General features: G+C 40.3%; 1 long non-coding RNA gene across 3 annotated transcripts in view; it reads left to right on the plus strand.

The window, feature by feature from the left end:
* Positions 1–4,116: 4,116 nt before the first annotated feature.
* LOC124424449 overlaps positions 4,117–21,759 on the plus strand; it is a 51,684-nt gene continuing 34,041 nt past the window's right edge. For 2 of the 3 annotated variants that reach the window (XR_006942319.1, XR_006942318.1), the window contains exons 1-3: positions 4,117–6,478; positions 14,332–14,490; positions 14,928–15,042. This is a non-coding gene — a long non-coding RNA (uncharacterized LOC124424449). The remainder of the gene's footprint in view (positions 6,479–14,331; positions 14,491–14,927; positions 15,043–21,759) is intronic. The other variant, XR_006942320.1, reaches the window with a different exon arrangement.

The following is a 21,759-nucleotide window of genomic DNA, read 5'->3' on the forward strand; positions in this document are numbered from 1 at the left end:
CCTCTCTCGCTCTCTTCGATCGTTCACGAGTGTGCGTGTCTCTTCCTACCACACGGCAAAATCTCTCTCTTTCTCTCTCTCTCTCTCTCTCTCTCTCTCTTTTTCCCTCTCTCTCTCTCTTTCTCTCTCTCTCTCTTTCTTTCTTTCCTTCTTTCTTCTATCGCTCTCCTTTAACCGTACGTGCACACGTGGATGATGGATGCATGTATGTACACGCGCGTGCGACGCTCCTTTGCTCTTCTTTCTCTCTTCTTCGCACGGTAGCTTTATAATAGTAGTAGTAGTAGTGTAGTAATAATAGTGATAGCAGTGGTAGTGCGTGTGGTGGTAGGCGCAGGGCGTGCGCGTAAATGTGTATGCGTTGCAGAGTATGCGTGCGTGAACAGCGCGCGAGGGTATAGTTACCGAAATGTTAACCTCGTGGAACCACTTTTTATCGAGTGTCGCAAAATTCATAGGAACCTCGCGCAAAAGAGGAGTGGGGCAAAGTCCCCCCCTCTCGAGTCTACTACTCGCGAGAGGGGCGGCTTCACCCCTCCGTACACCGCCACCGCCACCGCCACCGCTTCGGGCCTGCTCTGCCTATGCCTGCCTGTTTTGCCTGCCTGCCTGCTTGCCTGCCTGCCTGCCTGCCTGCTTGCCTGCCTGCCTGCCTGCCTGCCTGCCTGCCTGCCTGGTCCTCGCCAATTCTTTGGCCCCACCATCGCCACCACCATCGGCGCAACCCTATCTCTCTCTTTCTCTCTCTTCTCTTCCTTCGTTCCTCTTCTTCTACAACGAACGGACGCGCGCGCGCCGCGTACTTTGCTCTATCTCTCTTTCTCTCTCTCTTTCTCTCTCTCTCCTCCCTTCCTTCCTTCCTTCCTTCAAACGTCCATCCTCCCGCGTCTCCCCACCTGCCATCCCTCCTCTCCTACTCGGTAGTTTCGTTTGACTCTATCTCTCTTTTTCTTTCTTTCTCTCCCTTTCTCTCCCTTTCTCTTTCTCTCTTTCTCTCTCTCTCTCTCTCTCTCTCTCTCTCTCTATCTATCTATCTATCTATCTATCTCTTTCTCTCTCTACTTCTCCCTCTCTCTTTCTCTCACTCTCTTTCATTCTCTCTCTCTCTCTCTCTCTCTCTCTCTTTCTTTTTCTCTCTCTCTTTCTTTTTCTCTCTCTTTTCAACATTCTACTCCTTCCCTCCTCTCTTGCTGCCACCCTTCTTCCTCGTCCCCACCCACTTTACCCTCCTCCTCCCCCTCTCGGCATTTAGCCCGTGCATAGCCAAACTTATGTACAGTTAGCTGCGCCGAGGCTAGCCGCGCCGATTTTTCTGCCGTTTGCGGCGCCCGCGAAACGCGAATCCTCTCTCTCTCCTTCTCTTTCTCTCTCTCTCTTTCTCTCTCTCTCTTTCTCTCTCTCTCTCTCTCTCTTTCTTTCTCTCTCTTTCTTTCTCTCTCTATCACTCTTTCGGTCTTTCTTTTTTTCTTTCGGTCTTTCTTTTTTTCTTTCTTTCTTTCTATTTTTCTTATAGATATTCGTTCTCTTCTCTTGCACGACACTCCCCTTATACGACCCTGATGATTCTGACGCCTTCGAAGAGACAAAAGTTTCCTTTTTTCTGTCTAATCTTCGTCTTTCTCGTTCTTTTTGTTTTTGTCCTTCTTTTTTTCTCTTTTGTATCTTTTTTGTTTTCTTTTGTTTCTTTCTTTTCCTTTTGTTCCATGTTTAACAAAATCGGAAAAATTTCGAGGGTAAACGATCTTGAAAAACTTTTCAAACATTCGTATAATCGAAATGTAAAAGAAGAGACAGAGAAAAAGACAGGAGACTCACGCGCGTCATTCAATTAGTCAGCCATCGCAGCTATTAGTAAGGACGAGGCGCGATATTTTTTTGCGCCGTCGGCCGTCCGCTAGCCGTCCGCTCGTCTTCCTTCCTCCTCTTGCCACTCGCTAAATTATCGGGCTCGTAATATCTATAAACGGGTATCTTTTAATGTCACTTATAATTCTGATGCATCTGTGTCAACACAGTGCAAGGTGTTTATCTTTTCTTCTTCGTTGACGCGCGAATGTATCTCTAGATCTGAAGCGATAATGATAATGAGACCTATGGATGCAGATTCGTGTCCTTCGATATTTAATCGAATCGTCGGACTCGCGATCGATACACGCTATCTAATTATTGAAAATTCGATCGAAATAATTTATTTGTCCCAGAGTATTTTTTTTCTTTTTCTTTTTTTCTTTTCTTTTTTTCTTTTTTTTTTCTTTTTTTTTTTTTTTATCGATAAATCCTTATCGGCCTTTACAATAGTACCGATTCACGACGATTCTTCGATTTGACTCATTTTCCGTGGAAGAACAAATAAGAGATTGAAGAGGGGGTGAGAAAAGAAAAAAAAAAGAAATAAGAGATAGAAGAAAAAACGAACGTAACTATTCATTCACGACATGCATCTCACATATCGTATATCGTTCCCCGTTAAAAAGAACTTAAATCATACGTATTTTCGATGCGTGCCATCGTCTTGCGAAACTATGACCTTGGATTACTATTTTGTTTTTTGCTTGCTCGAACGACGCAGAAGGATAGACGTACCCGTCCGAGAAATACTTCCGTTTTTTTTTTCTTCCTTTTTCTTTTCGTTCGTAGTATCATTCGAAAATTACAACATACGACGATGCTCTTCTCATTAGTTCCCTGTTCTCCCCCTTCCTACCCCGAAAACGGACCGTAAGCGAAGAAATTTGTGACTTCGCTGTATTCGCGAATTTACACTTTCCTTTTCGAGTGAAATATTATTTACGGGAAAACGTATAAATAAATATTTAATGATAACGAGCAATCGTCGGCAAAAGAAAAGAAAAAAAGAAAAGAGAAAAAAAAAAAAGAAAAAAAAGAAAGAAACATAAGGAAACTAAAAGAGAATCGATTTACGGAATATCGATCGCCGTTAGCGAGTAGCTCTTCCTCGAGCAGGTCAAATTTCTTGACGTTCGTATGCATATGTGTGTGTGTGTGTGTGTGTGTTTGTGTATGTGTGTCTGTGTGTGCGCGCGCGCGCGTGTGTCTGTGTATATGTGTGTACGCGTGGTCGCGTATGATCCACCCATGTAATTGCCGGATAAGCACGTTCTCGATTGACTTATTCGCGAAGATACCTCGTTACAACGAGGCCTCCTTTCGATCGTTTTTCTCCGACTCAACCTTTATTATTCCGACAAACTTTCGAACTCGCATACCACGTCGCTTTTTATCTCTTCTTCGTTTGATGCCTTATCGCTTAGTGTTCGTGATCTAACGCGCGAGACCACCACCAAGCCCGAAGAAATGATTTTATATGTCTCGTCGTTAAGTCCGTCCAAGAGCTGTTTCTTGCTTGATCAGCAAAATTTTGGTCGATGTTATCGTACGACACTCGGTACATACACTTTGCTTTTCACGATATCAAAACAATGCAGTCGGAACAACGATCGTTGAGTTTCGAGTTCGATATTATATATCGATAAGAAAAATTACATTGAGAATTTTTTTCACTAAGATATACCATTTTTATCTATTGATAATCATTTATAAGCTTGAGAGATGAGTTTGAATTTGAATGAATAATTTTCTTTTTCCCCGTGTTTCTAAGGACGACCCCTGAACACCCATGATTATTTCTCATACCAAAACGAATCTCTGCGTACCCCATCGGACTTTTCTGCGGTTTCACGATGGTAAAAGGATACCAATATCCCCGGCAGACGAGTTTAAAATGTCTTTGGCATTAAGTCTCGTATTACCGCTAACCAAAATTCGCTTCGATCACATGCAAAACTTACGCGCCACGTACGATCCCTTTCTTTTTCATCACATCGCGATCTTTATCGGAATAACGATCACGAAGAATCTCCAGACTCGATCAATTCTTCTCTCTCTCTCTCTCTCTCTCTCTATATATATATACATATATATATATATATATATATATATATATATATTTATACATATACACACACATTTATATAATATATATAATGAATATATTATATATTATGTATATTATATATTTAAATATATATGGATATATATATGTATATTTCCTATCCAGTTTTAAGCGAATTTATAGTCATTTATTTATAGGCGAAATTTTAGTAGATATAACAAGATTATCCAGAATTTATCCTATCGGTTGGCTTCGTGCAAACCTATTTGTGGTATGACTAAACCGTCCGGGAGATAAGATTATAAAGTCGCAGTTGTCGTCGATGTTTCTTGTCTAATGACCTCTGCAGGCGATACCGCGAGGTGGATATTTTTCTTGGTTTATATGATACAATTGCATTTTGCACGGACTAATATAGGATATAAATCGTCCTCCATGGCAGAAAAAAAAGGAAACGTGAAGAATGTATATAAAAGAAACAAAACAAAACAAAGCAAGAAGAGAAAACAAACAAGAAAAAAGAAAAACATGGCAAGAAGATCAAAGGAAACAACATTTAGGACTACCGTATATTCCCATATACGGCACGTACGTTAGTATCTCTACGTAATGAAAACGTAATATCGTGCGAAAGTATTTAAACAGCTCACTTAAAATGTAGCCGATTAACAGCATGGCGGTTACGTCACACAGAGGCGTCCCGGCTGCCACGTCGACTACGTAGAGATGTCGATACGTGCCAAGTAAAAAACTTTTATGTATACTATATGTAGGTATACGCTTATACAGGATGCATGAAAACGGCCATCTTTTTTCGCAAGGTATAGTCCTCTCTTTCTCTCTCTCTCTCTCGGTCTCTTTGTCTTTCCCTCTCTCTCTCTCTCTCTCTCTCTCTCTCTCTCTCTCTCGACTCGGCAGATCCTCTTTTTTTCATACTATATGTAGGCGAGAAGAGATCTTTGACCCTCAACAAAACCCGAAGTCGATCGGTAGCTAAACGCAGCTTCTTCGTCGAGACCGCGGATCCTTTTGCCCGGCTACTTACTTTTCATCCTGACGCGAATGAGTTATAAACCCCTTTCGTGTTGTCCCGGTAGGAAGGAACATAGCAGTACATCCACCAACACTACATTAGAGTCCTATCATCGTCATCGATGTCAAAGGAATGGTATCAACATCTACCATGCTAGACATCTCTCTCTCTCTCTCTCTTTCTCTTTCTCTTTCTCTTTCTCTGTGTGGATTCTATCTAAAAATAAATCTTCGAAGACATGTAATGGGATAATAGAATAGAATTCTTCCTGGCAAGAAGCACGAGACACAGAGTAGGACCAGGATAGAAGGTATATAATCGAGACGCGAGTATACGTTCGAAAACTGGTTCTCTCTTTCGTACCTTCCACCCGTCGAAAAGAAATGTGCTTCGTGCCGCTGTGGCTGCTGCTGCTGCTGCTGCCGCTGCCACTGCCGCTGTTGCTCCTGCCGAAGCTGCCACTACCGCTGCTGCTGTTACCTCGGTTGCTCGTCTCTCTTACGTTTCGTGTCGACCGACCGACCGACCGACCGACCGACCGACCGGTACGACGTCGACTTAAGTCATCTTTGCAGGAAGTGAATTCGTCGAGAAAGAGAAAGAGAGAGAGAGAGAGAGAGAGAGAGACGTAGGCAAATTCTTATTTCATTTTTATCTAACGAGAAGATTCAAGTTTATAACTCTCTTTCTCTCTCCCTCTCTGCTTTTCGTTCGATTAGATCATTAGTTCCTTCGAATGATTTCTTTCTTTTCTTTTATTTCTTATTTTCTTTCCTTTTTATTTTTATCTATTATAAAAGTTATCTTCAACGAAGTAAACGATTACGTCTTGTAATGTAGTTAAATTCGTTAAAGTCCATCTTTGAAAAAAAGTCCTTGGATCATCGATTTAACTATCTTTCTTTTCGTGCCAAACGAAAACTCGTGCCAAAGACGAAGAGGAAGAAGAAGAAGAAGAAGAAGAAGAAGAAGAAGAAGAAAAAGAAGAAGAAGAAGAAGAAGAAGAAGAAGAAGAAGAAGAAGAAGAATACGAAGGAGAATACGAAGGAGAAGAAGGAGAAGGAGAAGAAGCTGCGGCCCTTTTGCACGAGGCTCGCTAGCAGATTGGACAGGACGGCTCCCTGCACGTTTGCTATTCGTGCGAGGGCCATGAACCCCGAACAGGTTGCCCCCTTGGACGTTCACCTTCTGTAGGAACACCGTTCCCCCTCCCCGCAACAGGCTTCTCGAAAACCTGGCTCGCTGGCCCTTCCTTGTGCTCCATCTCGTTCCAAGGACTCGTCCGTCTCTTTCCAACCCTCCTCACCTTCTCTTTCTCCCCATTTTTCTCCCCGTCCACGAAAGCTGGCCACCCTGACCCTGAGGACCTATGTCGCTTCTCTTCCCCACCGTACTCGGACCCCTCAACACACCTACCACCCGTTCGTGCGTACTATAGTCACGCTATACCGACGGTGTTAGATAATCCGACACGTTAAAAATCTGTCGATCTTCTAAGAACATCTTTGAAGATCTAAACACGATATATGTAGGTACGAACGAACGTCACGATATATTATAAATTTTTAAATAATATTTTAGATATCTCGTTGCACGTGCTATTTTGTTTTCTTTCTTTCTTTTTTTTTTTTCTTTTTATATTTTTTTTATTTTTCTCCGTCTTTTTGTTCCTTTTTTTCTTTCTTTTTCTTCCTTCCCCCCGAAAGTTTTCCGTGCAAATTATTACAATAGATAATAGGTTAATTTATAGATAATAGGATAGATAATAGTTAGTGAAATATATTTTTACGCTCTTTGGAGAGGTGGACGCTCTGCGTATACGGAAAATAGCATTACTTTGAGAAATATGCACGCTCGTGAGGCACGTAGGGGGAAAGTCGTTCGAATCGGTCGTAGAACGTTACTCGCTTCATCGGTTGGTTGCTGCTGGTCGATAAATTCTTTCCTACGTCGGTGACCTGTTTACGTAAAAGGAACTACCAACATTTGGAAAAAAGTTATTCTCTTAGCTACCCTTGTAGAAAATCGATGCAAAGCACGGTTATTATTGTCGAGAGAATTTTTAAACGTAGTTATACACATACAGGGTGAGCCTTAAGTTCTTAAGTGATATTAACAATCATTGACTCTTTTTCGAGAGTTTTTAGGTTAATTTCTTTTTCTTTGCTTTTTTTTCTTTTTTCTTTTTTTCTTCTCTTTTTTTCTTTCTTTCCTTCTCTTTTTTTTAGCTAGGCTAACTATTAAGAGTTACACGCTTAACAATCTACCCAGTTGCAATCGATGATTTGTTTTTTCTTTTTTTTCTTTTTTTTGATTATTATTATTATTATTATTATTATTATTATTATCATTATTATTATTATTATCATTATCATTATTATTATTATTATTATTATTATTATTATTATTAAAATCGCAAGGTAGGTACGATTCAACCCGCGAATTTCGAAATCGTCGGCTTTGGATTTTTGCAACGACGAACGAGATGACGACACCGTTTTGGACGTAAAAACTGCTTCGAAAAGTTGCACCGATTTGCAGTATTCGACGAACAAAGAAAGGACGAACCGGTCGAGCGCTCTATAGATGCGTCATCCGCCTAGAATGCAGCGTACATAGAAACGTCTTAGGCAACTGTGTGGACGTTTCCTAGAGTTTCAATTACGCTGACGATATATCTCCGACGGACGATATCTTCCACGAGGAACTCGTCGAAACTCGACGAAACAATCGTCATTCTGTTGCAATTCTACGAGATAATATACGTACATACGTACATAGATACATCCATTCTCGAGATCTAATTTCGTTTGGTTACAAAATATAATTCAATTTGTCAAATCTCGAAGATCTTAGGTGAATCCCAATTGTCTCGAATTTTTATCGTCATCTCTTTTTTTTTTCTTTCGTCTTTTATAAAAGCAAAAAATAAAAAAGAAAAAAAAAGAAGAAAGAAAAGATTGAAATAGATTTTTTCCCAACGTCACTTTACACTTTATTCGTTGGGTTCGTCGTAGCAATCACGATTCAAACGAATGGTCCATCCGCGCATATATATATATATATATATATATATATATATATATATAGAGAGAGAGAGAGAGAGAGAGAGGGAGAGAGAAAGAGAGAATACAGAGATAGACACAAGGTGGATTTCAAATAACTAGTCGTACCGATAGAAATTCTGTCTGACCGCACAAACGATATCCACTCGTAGAATCATTTGAATTTTACCGATCGTCCCGCTGCTCATTCCTCCTGACCTCGCTAATAAAAATAACAATAGAAGGAACTTATTATTAGAGGGCACTCGAAGCTAAGAACGTTTCTCTTTAAACTTACTCAAGAAAAATCGATCATTATAATATCGATTAACTTCAACTTAATCAATATGCAACGTGATACATTAATGAAGTCGAGGAAACTGATATAAGTTTACAAAAATAATCTTTCATTAAATCGAACGACTTGTCTTTTTTTCTTTTTCTTTCTTTCTTTCTTTCTTTTTTTCTTTTTTTTTTGCTACCATAATCTACGACGGAATTAAGTTAGATTAAGTCTTTTCTTTTTCTATTTCTTTTTCTTTTTCTTCTTTTTTTCCTTATTGCTTTATATTTTTATTACAATATAATCCCCGAACAACGACAGCGTGTCACACTATCATCGTTATCTCATCAATCGATTCCTCGTAATATCTCATTGATCACTTGTTCTTTAAAAAAAACTATTCAATATCTTTCATAATATCCATCAATAAAATCTTGCAATGATTTTCTCATACGTGAATATGAAATATTTCGAAACAATAACAAATTCGTAATAAACAAATGTAATAAGCAAGGAAAGAAAAAGAATAATAATAATATTAATAATAATAATAATAATAATTATTATTATTATTATTATTATTATTATCAGAAAAAGAAAAAGAAGAAGAAGAAGAAGAAGAAGGCCGAAAAATAAAGCGGACGACTAACGCGAGAAAGCAGGAAGCGCTTCTCGCGCTCCTACAATTTGCTCGATAAAAGGAGCAGCCTGGTCCCTAATTCGGTGCGTTACCTTCCAATTATATGCGGGTTCGTTCTAACGCATAATGAAGAAGCGGAAGTGCGTCCCCGTCCGTTCGTGATTCGAGGCAAGAGTTTTGCCGGGAGCCCGTCAGCCATGCAATGCCATATGAACATATACACTAACACACATGCACGTATGCACGCACACGTACACACATGCATGAAAGTATGCGTATGTACTTGCTCGGCCCACGAAGCTCCGAAATAATAAATAAATTCACCGGCGAAAGCGGTACCGGATGTCCGACCAAAACTACACGTATGTATAACCGACGTCGATGCTAACGACGACGCAGCCCGTTGCATGCGGAAACGACAAAATATATATATATATATATATGTATGTATGTATGTATATATATACATATATATATGTATATATATGTATATATATGTATATATATATGTATATATATATGTATATATATGTATATATACATACATACATACATACATACATACATATAATAATTTAAGTATATATATATATTGTGTGTGTATAATATATATGTAATATATCTTTAATATATATTAAAGATATTATGATTATAATGAATACTATCTCCTTGCTTTTCTTATGTACACAAGTGGTCATAATGTAAAGACAGTTTAAAAACTTCATTTTGTATTTTTTTCTCTTTTTTTTTTTGCATCATAAAATTAGACATTTCACGAAATATCTAAGAGAATAGTTTAGTTCTATCCTATTACGACGATGTTTTTTATTTATTTTTCTTTTTTTTGCTATTCTATCCTCGACCAAAATAGACGATGGAATTTCTATACCGATGGACGCGAACTAACGTTGGAAGGCGAGGATAGTAGAAGATTCGAGACATTTGTCTATGATGATTGATTAGATAGACAGTTGTGGTATCTAAAAATTGAGATGATACGGGTTATAGAGAGAAGCTAGGTGTGGTCGATCAGCGAACGGGCCGGCAAATTCTTCGAGGTCGACTCGATCGTTCGGAATTGTTGTCGTCGTCGTCGTCGATCGAAGTGTTTCGCTCGATGACGCAAGGATACGGTTGATTATGAAATCAACGAAGCAAGGCCCATAGAGGCTACGCGATTTTTAGACTCGTTTGCAAATTTCACGACACCGTTGCATAAATTACATATGTACATAACTCTACCGTATACGTGTATAAATATATTCGTATGTATTGGTTATATTTCGTACACTTTTGATATACGTACATACGTACATACATATATACATACCTCTTATACGTATATACATCAACGAAGATATTTTCCTTTTTTTTTCTTTTTTTTTTCTTTTTTTTTTTTTTTTTTTTCTTTTTTCGAAACGATAACGATAACTATATAAAGTATTACAGGTTCTAAGGATGCTAATAAGAAATAATATTTTGCATTTTTATTTCTTATTCGTTTATTCGACCGACAGAGAATTTCATCCAACGTAAAAGAAGGGTGCTCGAAAACATGAGTGTTTTTCGCTACACGTATATACGCACGTTGAATGCGACGCGGTATATTAACGCGGCGATTTATCCTGAGATTTCTCGCGCCGATAAAGTTACTTTCACCAGAAAAACCAGATAGCTTTCGCGATTTTCGTTTTAGAACGGACAACGGCTTGGTGCATACGTTAAACTCGTCGCATGATTTTATATACATGAACACCTGTCCTTTGCTCGTATGAACGTAAGAGTATCACGAAAAATTAATCCGTAATATTATTTTATACATATGTATATATATATATATATATATATATATATATATATATATATAATTTCTTTTTTCTCTCTGTTTTTCTCTCCCCCCTTTCTCTTATATCTTTTATTTGAAGAATCGAACGATGATAATCCTCTTACGATATCTTCTCCAATTTCTCTCGTAATTATGCGATATAAGTCATCGTTGTTTCTTCTTCGTGCGAGAAACGATCATCTCTCGTTCTTGGCACGTCTAACTTCAAAGGAAAGGGGTTATCGTTTTCATTCTCGAACGATTCGCGATCGTCCGTTGACGATAAACACGCGTTCGTGACTTTCTTAATCAATATACTTGTCGAATTTATTATTTAATACATAGGAACACTTTTTTTTAAATGTATTTCACGTATTCACCAAAACGTTTCGTAAATTCGCCAAACACACAATAAGTAGATTACGAAGAAATACTTCGTGCTCTTTATAATTACACAAATATTGGTAGTTCTCGAGGAAAGTATTCGGGTCATGATGATTGCACGTCCGAGAAAGAAGAGACCTTGGTATATAAACGACGAGACGTACTACTTTTTAAATACGATTATTTATTAGACTTCGATTTAATCTCTAAACCTGTTCTATTCGTTCGGCGAGGCTATTTCAGAAACGGTCACAGAGCTGAACCTGTGCTTTCCTTTCCTTTTTTTTTTTTTTTCTTCAAAGGATTTTCACTTATTCCAGAGGAAAAGATATTTTCACACGATAACCTCCTGGTGTTATAATCGCGATCAACTTTGCTCTACTTTCGATTATCTGATTGTTCGAGAACGTGGGGATCGGTTCACCCTTTTTTTTCCTGTTTTTTTTTCTTTTCTGTTCTTTTCCAAGCGCAACCAAAGGCAAAGTTATTATGCGCTTCCTTACGAATTTCGTCAAAAAGCTTTTGTTAAATATACCATTTACACAGCGTGTTCAATGAGCAAACAAATCCTGGTATACGTATGTATGTGTGTATGTATATATATATATGTGTGTATTAATTATACGACTGGCCAGTAGGAGATAATTATAATTAGGACATATCCCATCTCTAACCGTGAGTTCGATGTAAACGCAATTCGTGCTGGCTTAACGTATATAATTCAATGTACCCTTTACATTCATGTACCTATCTATATAAGATCGTTACACTTCGAAAACGAGCGCCTTCAAAATGGAACGCCCCACGGCGTTCGTATTTATAAATAAAAAGGTACGACCAGGATGATAGCTTGTAATGTAAATTGCTGACCATGGAAATTCGTATTTAGTAATCGTTGTCGCACAAACACGACAATACTCTTGATTCCTGATGCTCGATTATGATGTTAATATCAATTTATCGTTACTTTATCGTTAACAACACGCTATTTCCTCTCGAACGGCGCCGATCGAACGCTTTGAGAACTCATCGACTACGGTACATACATATATACATACGTGTGTTACCTATCTAAATATACGTAGTACGTTTGTTTTTAACGATGCACTTCACTTCTTCCCACCCCCTTGTTCTCTGGTCTCCATCCACTATGCTTTTATTTTCATTTTCAGTAAATTTGTAAATATCTAACCGTAGGATGCAAGGAAGGACATGTGTTTCTATGTTGTATATCGGTATAAACCCGAGTGGGACTCGTGCATAACGTATACTTGCGTCTAAGGTATGAGGGGAGGAAAAAGGGATGGGAGTAGAGGGCGAGACCACAGTGTACATTAGAACGTTTCTACATTTTTCTCGGCTGCTCCAGGATGCATAGAATTTTTCAATAGAGACAAAGAAAAGCGCGTATGCGTCTGCGTACGGTCATGGCAAAGTATCCGGCGGCGCATACTTGAAATTTCCCAAGTGTCAACACAATGTAGTTGGGTTTTCTCGAAGTACTAAGCTAGTCGAAACGTCGAGATCCGAGTTTTTATTTCTGTGTTTTTTGTTTGTTTTGTTTTTTCTTTCTTTCTTTCATCAGTATTCCTTTGTTCTTTTTTTTCTTTTTTCTTTGAAGAAGAACGAACAAAGTCGAGGAACGTAGTCCGATCATCGCTACGATAATCGCAAAGCTCTCTCTCTCTCCCTCTCTCTCTTTCTCTTTCTCTCCCTCTCTCTCTCTCTCTCTCTCGCTCTCTCTCGTGGCTTAATGAAAGTTTGTTACCACTTGGCATTGAACTTAAATATAGAATAACGCGATAACGTATTTGCAAGAGAACGGTCGCAACGAATGATGACGCAGAATGTTCGATAGCCAAAAATTGGCATGGATTTGTAAAACGGCTTTCTTTCTTTCTTTCTTCCTTTTTACCTTCTTTTTTTTTTTTTTTTTTTTTTTTTAATGATTTATCGACTAACTCTGTGATGTAAAGGAAAAAAAAAAAGAAAGAAAGAAAATTTCGGTGAGCGGGTGGGTGGAGGGAGAGGGTGATGGTCACACAGCCAAGTCGAAAGTTCTCGCCAACTTGTCCCTCCATCGTTTTCCATCGTTCGACTTCCTTTCACCGGTTTCAACGGCGATTCGCGCGAGCCTTCTCCGCTCACAGGACGCACGCGAGCCTCTAATTGTGAGCGTCCGTGTAACAATGAAATTCGTAGACCTTGGTACGCGCGGAACCGACCTCATCAAGATATACCTTTTATTACCCTCCACCCTCGTGTCTACTTCGCTCGCTAAACTCGCGTTACGTTGGAAATTAGATAATAAACAATTCGTGATTTTCACGAGAAATTCGTATACATTTGCCCTGTTGGGAAAGGAAAAAGAAAAAATAATAAAAATAATAATAATCATAGTAATAATAATAATGATAATAATAATAATAATAATAATAATAATAATAATAATAATTTTTATCAGTTCTCCTTTTGTTTGTTTTTTTTTCTTCTTTTTCATACGTCCTAAACTCGTAACAATAATGAATCGAATGAGAGACAATACGTCAATCGCTAATTACTCTCTTTCATTAACGTTATATTCTCATACCTGTAGGAATCTTCGAAAGATCGAAAGCAGACAACAGCCATTATAATCATCCGGTGATCGAGCTCACCGGATTAGCCTGGGTTGCGTCGAACCCCTGGCGCGGATTCGGCATTCGATGCCGGCGATTTTACTCGCGCCACCCTCCATACGAATGCGACTAGAGAGAGATAGATAGATAGATAGGGAGAGAGAGAGAGAGAGAGAGAGACAGAGAGGGAAGGAAAGAGGAAGAGAGGGAGGTAGAGAGGAAGGTAGGTAGAGAGAATGCCTAAAACCGAATTTCGTCGTCCGGGTTATGCATATACCCTAGTCGATATTGCAATTAAATTCGTTGAGCTCGCGGAACACATCGGTCAAGGTAAACACGCGCGTTTTATTATTTGCACGACTACTTTGTTTGCGAAAATTACGTATTCGCGCGACGATCATTGTGCGACTGTTACCATCCTCCCCCTCCCCCTGCCCCTCCTTTCTCTCCCTCTCTCTCTCTCTCTCTCTCTCTCTTTTCTCCCCTCTCTCTCTCTCTCTCTCTCTCTCTTTTACACACACATACGCTGAAAACGTTGTTGGAAATGAGTAGGAGGAAGGTTCCGAACCCGTTGTTCCAATGTTTTTGCAGAGCGAGACCAAACGGCATGAACTAACAATTTCGTTTGTTACCACCCGGCCCGTAGTCTTGCTCCTGGCCGGCCGGGGTTGCTTGGGGTAGAAGAGGAGGGCCGCAAAATGGATAGAGCAAGATCGAAATGTTATTAATGCTGCGCCGCACCGTCGAGAGGTAAACAAAAATAATTAATATTTATCATCCGCGATTTCCGGCGGTACGGGCCAATCGGAACGCAATATTCCCCGAAGCGAGACGGATCAACCGAAACGCTGACACATATATTGCAATCTCGTTTGGTAGTAGTTGTGACTACTGGTTGCTGTTGTTGCTACTGTTGCTGCAATCGCTGCCTGCTTTTGTCCTCGTCCTTTTTCATAAAAACCTCGGGCATATTCGTAAAACGAATTTTCTCAACAGTTCTGTTTAACGACCATATCGATAGAGAATTTATATAGATATCTCCCTCTCTCTCTCTCTGTCTCTCTCTCTCTCTCTCTCTCTCTCTCTCTTTCTCTCTTTCTGTGTATCTCATTCGTTTGGATGGTTTATGTAAAAGACAATATAATATTATATCAGAAATTTGTTTTAAACTATGTTTTCGTTTACAGATTATTACCTCTACCTGAACTATCGATATTTTCGATCATAAGGATTTCGATTGACGAAATTGGAAAGGACATAGGCCCGTGGACATACATATACCGTTTGGAAAGTCATCGTACGGTAAGATTTCTTGTGTCTCCGTCAAAGTGAATGGGCATTATTATCTGCGATTTTATAGATGACAATTAGCGGTCACTTTATCGCGACGTAGATACTTACTCCCGCTGTGTTTAGTTTCGGTACACGTCGAATCTATTGTTCGAACGAGTATATCTTAAAAAATGCGATAGGACGGATTATTATGATATAAAGTTCATTCGTAGCTGTCGGTTCTTAACAATTTGAAAAATCTTATCTTTTATTTAAGCGAATTCACGATAAACGCAGATAAAACGTTTTAGACCTTTGAAAGTTTCCTTAATTCGTGTCGATAACAAAGCGATTGCAAAAATCGTATTAATTGATTCTTGCATGATGACAAAAGAAAAGAAAAAGGAAAAGAGAAAAGAAAAGGAAAGAAAAGAAAAATAGACATTTCTATCTGATTTTTGATAGGATGAAAAAAAAAGTCCTGACAACGCGTTATTCGCGCCTTATCCATTCGAACCAGAGACTTCGTAGATAGGAATCGCCGAAAAGTACGTACGAAGACTCGTTCCGTTCCCAAACTCTTGTGGGAGAGTGCAAGGCGGCAGGATGCAACGAAACAATCGGGTTCGGGAGGAAGAGTGGAAAAAGTCGGAGCGGGCTCACGAAGCCGTGACCGGGCCAGAGCCCGGGCCAAGCCAAAATTCTCAGCTCAGAGAATTCCCCGGTCCGTCCGGTAGAATCGTATTCACGCTTCCGTGTCGTTCCTTTTGCTCGCGGTTTCTCCCGTCAAAGCACGTCGTCGTTCTCCTATCCTTCTTCTCCACCTTCTGCTTCTCCTCCTCCTCCTCCTCCTCCTTCTTCTTCTCCTCCTCCTCCTCTTTCTTCTTCTTCTTCTTCTTCTTCTTCTACGAACTCTTACGGGTCTAATTTACCTTACCGAACCGGTCGTCGTCTTCCTTCGAATGAATTTGCTGCATGAATATAGAAATGAAAGAAACATAGGACAAATCAAAGTTACAATCAAAATAAACATAAGTAAGACTGAGTTTCTCACGGCGTATGAAAGTTTTCGGATGAAAACATTGAAATTTCTCCGAAGCCAGTACAAAACTCGTGATTTTTTCTTTCTCCTTCTCTCACTTTGTCTCTCTCTCTCTCTCTCTCTCTCTCTCTTTCTCTATCTTTCTTTCTCTCTTTTATTCGTTCACTGCAAGGCAAGTTCAAGAACCTCTTAAATTAGGCGTAGTTTACGGGAGGCAAAAACCTTTCGGGCGAACGAGTCACGGCTATTTCTTTCTCAAATCAAACATTCTGGAAATAAAGTTTCGGCATCCTATGGTCGGCCTGCTCCGTGCACGCAATGCGCACGCAACGAGTGAGCCTACCCCCGAGAAGAGCATGCAAACGTCTCGTGCAAGCAGCGGCTCGTGTAAGCGTCCTTTAGCGTTGTGTACGCCGAAAGCGTATGAGTGTGCAAGCTGAGCTCGACCGTAAACGAATACATCACTAAGAAGTGGTCACGAATTTTGTCTTTTCAGATTTCGTTTTTATATATTATAATCCATAAACCATCTTCATGATTAAAGCATTCGAATTTAACCTTCGCTTCATCCCTTAATGTTTATAGAATGTAAAGGGATACAATATTTAAACTGTTTCCTAATGTTTCTTCAAATTCGTACTTATTAAGATTACAAATAACAGGAAGAACGTTCAAGGTAACATTACATGTAATTAATATAATTTGACGATATTGAAAAATAAATTATGAACATATTTATCCTTCAATTTAATTCTTCTCGATACTAAAGATCCATTTAAATGGATAAGAACAACATTCGTAGCAATACTAAAAAGTATTTCATTATAAAATTCATATTGTCTCGTGAAACTCTTTAAAGAACGATTTGAGAAGAGTTGATTAACGAGTAGGAAAGAAAAAGGTAAATAAAAAAAAAAAAAAAAAAAAAATAGGTATGGAGGAAGACATCACCGCCATCGTTAACGGGCATTTGCTTAGGCGTTTTCCTGGGATCCTCAGGGAACAAGTTCGGGTTCTAAGTGGCTAAGCCAAGTCAACCGAAGGGGCAATGCACCGATGCCAATACAAGAAGAGGGGTGGGATGTAGTAGAGGTGGCGAGGGAGGGGTGGACCGAGGCGGCTCGTATCCGCGGGCAGGTGGTCCTCGGCTCAAAGAACTTTTGTCCGGCCGTTGATCCTCTCCTCTCGCAGAACGCGCGATGAGAAAGAAAGCTTCTTCTTCAAGTTGGCTCTCTTCGCCATAGAACGCGGATGGCAGGACAGTTTTGTCCGGGTGCAGAAAGAGAGGTGGATGGTGTATTACTCCGGTGAGAGAAAAAGAAACAAAGAAAACAAAAAAAAAAGAAAAGAAACAAAAAAGAGAAGAGAAGAAAAGAAAAGAAAAGAAAAGGAAAAGAGAGAGAGTGGGAGAGAGAGTAGAAGTAGGAAGGAGCAGGATGGCAACGAGAGAGAGAGAGAGAGAGAGAGAGGAAGGATTTCGAACGGTGAAATGCCTTCGAAAACGAAAGAGGCGCGCCGAAATGGGCCGATTTCCGCGTGAAATTCGAAAGCGTGCAAGAGCCAACCAGGAGTTCTTCTCTTGTCTGAGAGTTGTGCTTTGAGAGGAGATCTCTTTCTTTCTCTCTTTCTCTGTCTCATACATACATGCACACACTCACGCACTTCTTTCAAATAACAATCGAATGAAAGTCATGCTCGCTGCTGACAAGTAGAGAAAAGTGGAGAAGAAAAATTCGATCGGAGTTGCATATATCTATCTACCTACCCATCTTCTTGCCTACCTACCTACCTATCTACCTACCTACCTCTCTTCTCGAGAACGATCGCTCGCGAAGGTCTCGTGCATAAGCGTGGAACATCGATGTAAAAGAGAATGAGGGGAGAAAGAAGAAGATGAAGATAACGATCCTTCATCCCAATTTCTACGATTGCAACAATGTCTAGAAAGGTCTGCACGCCAGTGCGATTTTTTAACAGCCTAATCAGGCCCCAACGAATAAGCCCCCGAGGAGCTTTCTTCCTCACAATCTTTCGTTCTAGTCGTTAGGTTAATTTCGACGAAAATTTCGATACCTACGTGGATACCGTCGTAGAGAAAGAGTCCCACGCTTCTTCCATCTCTTCTTATTTCTTTTTTTTTCTTCTCCTTCTCTCTTCTCTTTCCTTTTCTCTCTCTCTCTCTCTCTCTCTCTCTATCTTTTTCTCTCTCTCTCTTTTTTCTCTTTTTTTTACACTTTACACCTTTTACAAGGACTACGTTTGCGACGTAGATTTTCTCTCTCGGCGAAAGCGGCCAGCCCGGTGCGCTCAGCTTCTTTTGGTAAATTGCGTAACGATCGAGAAGCCGACTCGAAAGGAATTCCAATGGTGTAAAGGATCGATCGTTTTTGATCCAACGAATCTCCCCCACTCTCTCTCTCTCTCTCTCTCTCTCTCTCTCTTTCTCTCTTTTTCTTTCTCTTTCTCTCACGAACGATAACAAATCGTTCTTTTGTCGATACAACTACCTGACGAGTAACGAACGAGTATTTAAAATTTTTATTAAATATCAATTATATAACACCGTCTATATTATCTCTTTACTTTCATCTGAAAAATCTATTTCGAAAAGATATTATTTGAGAACGTCGAATATTTTTCCATGAGGATGAGAATGAAAGAGGAAGAAGAACAAAAGAGAAGAAGAAGAAGAAGAAGTAGAAGAAGAAGTAGAAAAAGAAGAAGAAGAAGAAGAAATAGAAGAAGAAGAAGGAAAGAGAGCGGGACTTTGCCGCGATGTTGTAGTACGATGGCATCGTATTGCATCCACGAGTCGCTAGTAAGCGGACACGATTGCGCGACGACGAGAGGGAATAAGAAAAGGGGCTTTTGGAGGGGGGTTGGGAAGGGGAGAAGCAGCGATTGACAGGAGAGAGAGAGAAAGAGAAAGAGAGAGAAAGAGAGAGAAAAAGTAGAGAGTAGAGAGAGAAAGAGTAGAGAGTAGAGAGTAGAGAGTGCAGAGAAGAAGGCTATGGCGAGCGTGCGCGCACTCACGGAGGAAGGGAAATGGCCAAGAGAGAGGAGAGGAAAAGGGTCGCCACCGAAAACCGACTAGCGATTGCATTAAGTAGAAGAGGCACGATGATTCCGTGCGGGCGGTGGTAGAGGAGAGAGAGAGAGAGAGAGAGAGAGAGAGAGAGAGAGACAAAGAGAGAGAAAGAGGGAGAAAGAGAGAGAGAGAAGTAGGGAGAAAGGGAGAGGAGTATGAAGAGTACGAGGAGGATGAGGATAAGGAGGTGGAGTAGGGGTAGGGAGAGAGGGTCTAGAAATTAGGTTGTTGCACCGGGGAACGGGTGGGAGAAGCCCAAGGCCCTTGGTAACTTCCCCTACGTGAATTTAGGCCGTTGCACTTTTCGGACCCGATGGTGGGGACCCAAATAGGAGGAATGCAAGCTTGGTGGGGAGGGCCATGCCGCTGCAACGGCCGCCAGCTCGAAGGGATAGTGCTTTTAGGTGCAGCCTCGAAACTCGGTGTAGAGGGGATTCTAGCAAAGACACAGGGCCGTAGCTAGTCCTCGTCATCGTCGTCGTTCAATTATATCAAGTTTATTTAACAATATCGTATACATATGTACGTTAATTAATTATATATAATGTAAATTAGATATTAATTGTTTAAACATGATTGCGTATCTTCGATTAGAATAGGAAACTCGGTTAACAAAGTTATACTCGTGTGATCTCACTTCGAATATATCTAACTATTTAAAGATTCGAACGATTAGCCGTCATTTCTTCTCAACTTACCGTTTAGCGACTAGCTGATACGATATAAGTACGCGCATTAATAATGAAATACCTCGTCTACGTCTCGTATGGCTTCTTTCGTATTCCATTATTTGTTAATGCCATTCACGCTCGCGTCCGAGCCACGATAAACGTGACGCGACACGAAACAACACGAGACCTGGCGTCTTATTACACGCGTGTATTAGTCGTGATTTTGTGATATATCGATTTGTGTATACCGAGCCGCAATTTCTCGCGATCTCCATGTTTCTTAAAACCTTACTACATTGACCACCCTAAGCGTCTACCATCATCATCACCAATCGAATATAGCCAATGAACAAAGAACTCCAGGTGCGAATTTTATGCGATCAATCGTTATCGATCGTATCCTCTCGAACTAAATTCGTTCGTGCGACGAAAATCGGTCTTCAATCTCTTTCTTTCTCTCTCTCTCTCTCTCTCTCTCTATCTCTCTTTCTCTCTTTCCATCTTTCTCTCTCTTCTCCGAGACGCAAAAAAGCCTTTCTATAAAAGAAGAATTTGAGAAGGTTCTCTCGTAAGTGCGAGGTTTGGTATAACGATCGTTTGAACGAAACCAAAAAAGAACTAACAAAACAAAAACGAAGAAACTACCGTGTACTTTCGACGATACGTGACGAGGGCAACGACAAGAAGATGGCTGCTCCGCCATACTGATGAGAGTGGGAGAGGAGGGCGAGGGGAGTATGGGAGGGGGCCAAAAATTGAAGATTGCAACTTTGGTAGAAGAGAAAGAGAGAGAAAGAGAGAGAGAGAGAGGGAAAAAAAGAGAAAGAGAGAGAGAGAGCGAGAGCATAGCAAGATACTTCTACTACGTTGTATGTTTCGTATAAGAAAGAGAAAGAGAAAGAAATAGAGAGAGAGAGAGAGAGAGAGAGAGAGATAGAGAGATAGAGAGATCGAAATTATCCAACGAGGAGGAGTCGACGCGTAACTAGGGGAAAGAAGAAGAAGGCAAGGAAAGCGGCATCAACTGGAGAGCGAAGAAGTATAGAAGACAAACAACGCGAGAGCGAGAGGAATAAATTGCATTTAGGCCGTTCCATCTAAAATAGGCATGGCCCACGCATCCGCCCTTGTAACGATATAAATTAGATTACATCTATTACACGTTATCTGTGTCGAAAGAGAGAGAGAGAGAGAGAGAGAGAGAGAGAGAGAGAGAGAGAGAGAGAGAGAGAAAGAGACTAACAGGCATGTAAACAGCGTCTATGACTGATGGTATGGCAAATTTTAGAAAAAAGAAATTATTAGAGTGAAGAAAAGAGGACGAAGAAGAAGGAAAAAAAGAGGCTTCGATGTCATCGGAGATAGGTGATGAAAAAAGGAATAAAGAAAAAAAAGGGGGAAAAGAAAAGAGAAATGAAAAAAGAAAAGAGAAAAAAGAAAAAGAATAATAAAGGAGAGAGCAACGAAAAGAAAAATGAAAGAAAGAAAGAACGAAGAGATCGTCAGTCGATGTTTGGTGAATTTGGTTAGAGCGATGGTAAGAGGAGTCATAGTGGAAACTCGAAGCCATTCGTATAGGCCGTCTCCCTCTTTCTCTCTATCTTTCTCTTTCAGGCACAGTACATTGCGCGACGGGTGAGGCAGCAGTTAGAGGGACGGGAGGACCGTGTGGCACCGATGCATTTTGGGACTATTCCGCGGAGTTGAAGCGGTGGCTTGCTACGGGGCGGAGCCGGGAGGGGCACCGAGTCGCGGGGCCCTAGCAACGAGAGGAAGACGCCTAGCAACGCGTTCCCTCCTCTCACCCTCTCTCAGCAGCGTTCTTCTCTCCTCTCCCTCGTCCAACCGAGTCTTCGTGTGTCAAGAGAAAGAGAGAAAAAGAAAGAAAGAGAGAGAGAGAGAGAGAGAGAGAGAGAGAAACCTAGCATGCATTTTAGGCCCCGAGC

Source organism: Vespa crabro, chromosome 5, assembly GCF_910589235.1.
Source record: "Vespa crabro chromosome 5, iyVesCrab1.2, whole genome shotgun sequence".
Lineage (NCBI taxonomy): Eukaryota > Metazoa > Arthropoda > Insecta > Hymenoptera > Vespidae > Vespa > Vespa crabro.